The sequence below is a fragment of the Ictidomys tridecemlineatus genome, chromosome 6, assembly GCF_052094955.1.
Source record: "Ictidomys tridecemlineatus isolate mIctTri1 chromosome 6, mIctTri1.hap1, whole genome shotgun sequence".
Taxonomy (NCBI): Eukaryota; Metazoa; Chordata; class Mammalia; order Rodentia; family Sciuridae; genus Ictidomys; species Ictidomys tridecemlineatus.
The window spans coordinates 51,022,733-51,027,302 of NC_135482.1; the positions used below are offsets into that span (position 1 = coordinate 51,022,733).

At 39.0% G+C, this 4,570-nt stretch overlaps 1 long non-coding RNA gene across 1 annotated transcript; it reads right to left on the bottom strand.

The window, feature by feature from the left end:
- Positions 1-2,321: 2,321 nt before the first annotated feature.
- On the bottom strand, positions 2,322-4,275 carry LOC144378322 (uncharacterized). The gene is made up of 2 exons (XR_013440021.1): positions 4,104-4,275; positions 2,322-2,434 (listed from the first exon to the last, which is right to left on the bottom strand). It is a non-coding gene; the product is annotated as an uncharacterized LOC144378322 (long non-coding RNA).
- Between the last annotated feature and the right edge of the window lie 295 nt (positions 4,276-4,570).

Genomic DNA, 4,570 nt, shown 5'->3' on the forward strand with positions numbered 1-4,570 from the left:
TTAATCCTCTATTAATTGTTTTCCTTCTTGCCTCTAAACATGTTTTCTAAAACTAATCAATTTCTAAAGCTGATCAATTTAAGAGATTTCATTTTAATATATATATACAATGTACACAGTAAATATTTGAACAAAACTTGAGTTGGCTTCACTTGCTGATTAAAAAACTTTCCATTGCTGTTCGGGTCACATCTAAATTTCTTAAAGCAATCTAATAAGCCATTCGTTCCCTGTACCCCTCCCTACCACACTCCACCTTCCTTTTCCTTCTTTCTGTTTCTTAACTCTCTTCAATACCCGGGATATCTTGTACTTAGTATTCTCTATCCCCTGAAGCTCCTCCTTCATCTCCCCACTCCCATCATTAATTAAGACCGATTCCTACTCATTATTAAAGCCCAGGCTAAATGTTTCTCAGGGACCACTCCATTGAAAGTTTGGAGTAGTACAGGCTTCCCTGAAGAGTTCCAGTACTTGGAGAATTTCCCCCTGTAATTATGTGATTAGAATGAATACTCCATAGAACTGATGTTCCCTGCCTGTTACACAGCATTAGAGTAGGATACACTATTGCCTAATAAATATTTATTGAATTAATAAACAGAATCATAGTACTGTTTTCCTTATTGAAAAATCCCTAAAGCCATGTCTTTGTATTTGACAAACTACACTTGAGATATTAAGATTCGTTTTATTGAAATTCTTCGCTGAGTCACTGAGGAAAAAAACACCGTTCTAAAATCTACTGTTTTGTTTCATCTACTGACAGTGTTTTAATCAAAATGTCTATGGTGTGAGTATGATTTTCAGTGTTAAGTAAAATGAGGAAGGAAACAGAACCGTTTTGCCTCTTTGCAGTCTAGGGAGTGGCAAACAATGAGATTGTGAGATACTGAAACACAGATGTGTTGGCTCGCTCATCAGTTTATGTCAATGTTTCACAATGTGGTCCAGATTTCTACTTCTAGGTTTGTGGAACAACTTGGTTATTTTTGTCTTGAAAAACATCTCTTTAAAATTATGTGGAAACTCACGTTTATTATCAAATAATCAGGACATATAAAGAAATAAGAAGAATAATTTTCAACATGCTCACTCACCAGAGAAACCCTCAGTTGATATTTTATTGTATAATCTATATAATTTTTCTGTTTCCACATAACAAATGCCATGTCTTTATTATTTATAATTTTTTTTTTTACTTCAACTCTATCACAAATACTTGGTCTGGTCTTGAAGGGAAATTCACTTCTATTTCCATGATCGGGAGGTTTGGCTGTGTGTTTCTCAGCACATGATCCCTGGGCTGCGTTATGTCTGCCTGCTGTTTTGTTTTTATAGAACAATATGAAACTTTTAAAACAAATTTTCCCATAACTAGGATGGTTAATATGTGACATACAGCATTCTGCTCTTTGTGGAAATACTAGAATCTAATTGTCTCTACACTGGGACTGATTTCTTAATGATTTCTGAGAGATTGATCTTAAATATTATCATCTGGAAATCCTTAGTCCTCAGTAGAACTGTGTCCAAAATTAGAATCTTTCATACACTAAAATTTCTTTGGGAATATATCAGTGTTCGAACTTCTTTGTAAATTTATTTCTAGTCCTTTAGTTCTTAAACATATTTGATATGCCTCACAGTTTGCCAGCTGTGTTTCTTCTGGTTATAATTATTTCACTAGATTTTCGAGGAACATCCATCCCCTGCCAGTTGGCTTACAATTAAGCATGAACAAACAAGATCCATTTTTTGCATCTGACAATGCTAAGAGATACTACTGCTTATCACGTTGGGAAATGAAGACTTGTCTTCTCTAAGCCAAAACAAAACACAACAATAGCAACAGCAGCTTTTCCTCTTTCAGTGCTTGAGTATCCCAAACCGATGAGGATCTACTTTACATCATTACCTTATTTCCATTCATTGGGTCAACATTAAAGCATCTTTCACATGTGATAGTCTTATTTTTTTCTCCCACTTCTCAAAATAAATCATGGGAAGAAAATATGTACCCAAACATGATGACTTATATTGTATAATCAGTTATAATGAAAGAAGTGGAGAAAATGCACACAGAGAAATACTAGGATAAAGGTGATAAATGATTCATTCATTCTGGCCATCTTTCTTTATCCTTAATTCTTGGGCCCTAGACACATTTTTTAAAAAAATATACCTTTATGGTTTTTAGTCTATATCTTGTGAATGTTTTCTGCTGAGTTTTATTAGACCCAAAGCTCTACAATAAATGCTCAGGGGAAACTACAGACATTGTCCAGGCACCAAGTAATGGAAATTTCATTTCAATTACATATTGGTACGTCATGCATTTTAATTGCTTCCAAAGTTCACATGTAAACATGCACTCAAATCTTTGATGTTTCAGAATTCTCCTCTTTGTCATCTGATGATACTTCTGGTTCCCCTAGAAAAAAAGAAAGCAGGACTCAAATTTCCTTCTCATGATTCTCTTTGCTCACATTCCTCTGCCTGCCTTGCTGAACAGCTGCCAACAAATGCCAATCACTACCCACCAGGTGGACTGGAGGAAGAACTGCTGACTACTATAAAAGGAAGCTCAATCAGCCCCACAGGTCTCCCTTCACCCAAAGGGAACTGTACAGAACTGGGAGGCCTGGAAGGTAAGCAGAGGTACACAATGACAACCACATCTGACGAAGATGCATCCAAGCATTGTGCAAACTGCTTCAAATTAGAAAGAATCATAAAGTGAATATGTTTCCATAGCAACCTCTCTGGCTGTGCTGAAATCCCATGAGATAAAACAAACCCAGCTTTGTATGTGTACAGGGTCATTCTGAAGATCTCTAGGTCCATAGATACAGTGTATTTCCTGGGTTCCAGTTATTCCCATCCTGGGAAACCTCTAAGCTACTAATATGGTTTTGGGTGTTCATGGCCCTTCATACTGATGCCATTTACACTAATAGATTTAATAATGACTGACTGTAAAGGGTTACTATTTGTTAGACACTGGGATGAACCCTATATTGTTTTTGGAAACCTATGAAGACAATTTTATTGTTCCCATTTAATAGATAAGGAAGCAGAGAGAGTGAGTAATCTAAGATTACTTAGCTAAGAAAAGACAGGAACTGTGTAAAATCTGCATCGCCATTCCATCAGACTAAAAAAATCCATGCTTCATATATTGATAAGTTCAGTAGTCAAGATGTTACTCTCTACCCACCCACTCATGTGGGACAGCACCAGTGAATTATTTGAGCTTAGCCGAGCATCTTCACTTGGCCTTGAGCCAGGGAAATTTAGGTTTGGCATTGCAAACTATTTTGTGGCTTCTCCCACGCACAGGATTGTGCAATGCATGTGACCTCTGTCTTTGCTGGGCTAGGGAGATCGCTTTCCTAGCTCTGGAGTTGGGTGTAACCTGTTGGAAACTCGACAGCCCACCTCCTACCTTAATTGTCTAAGACCATTCTATGGACAACCTTTGATATTTCCCCCATATAAATAAAGAAAACGTGGGTTCTCGCGCTCTCTTTCCAGTGTGGAAACTTGATTCCTAAGATCTGAGAGCTGTCCTGCCCTGCTTTCTGTGACTTCCTGTGTCCTGTGGTTTCTTCTCTGTTTTCTCTTTCCTAACTTTGCTTCACAGCCAGCCCGTGACATGCAGAGGATACCCAAATTCCACCACCTGTGTGGGACGTGGGCAAGACCCTAATTCTTCCAACCCCCTAACTCCCAATCCCTGTCTGCTTCCCAGCTGCAAATGTGCTGAGCAATTTTCTACCTCCACACCCTTTTGACACAATGATTGTGCCTTGGACAGCCAGCTGACCCTGCAATGAGGCCTCTGAAACTGATGAAAATCATGGAGCTGCTGGCCTCGAGCCAAGAACTCACCGAATAGCATCAGGGGAATGACCGCAAGGGTGCGTATGGTGATTGTGTGGTTATGTCATCACAAACAGAACAGTATCCAAAGTCATTTTGGCATATGATGTTTTTGTTGCCCTATTTTCCAGTCATGTATATAGAAAAACAACATTTTACAAGTATGCACCATGAACAAGACAATAGACCTGGGAACTCTCACTTTAAGCTCTGCTCACCTAGAGGCCATGAGGCTGATCATGATGGCCCAGAAGACTTTCAGGTGGCAGGTGCTACCAATGGACACCCCTTTCCCAACCTGTGAAGATAAAAAAAAAAGTAGTTTGCATCCAAAGTCACTGAGGAAAAATTTCAAACCTAAACCTGCCTTTGTCTGGGTGTACTTCTTTAAACAAGAGTTAACAGGTTGGCTGCCACCAAGGGCTAAAGAATCAAGCCTGTGGGCCTCATCTAGCAAAGCAAAGGAAGAAGAATATTCAGAGATGGCTGTCCTGAAGGCAACACTTGCGGTGACTTCTTGAATTTTCACAGTGTGAAGCAGGCACTCCTATGACTTTACAAAACGGCTCGTGGAGGTGAAGCATTTGTCTTAATTCATACTCTGATCAGGTGTAGTGTGGCATCTTGAAACTCGCTGAAGGGAAACAGTTCAGTGAACAACCTTGCTTGCCTGGAGGCTAGACTT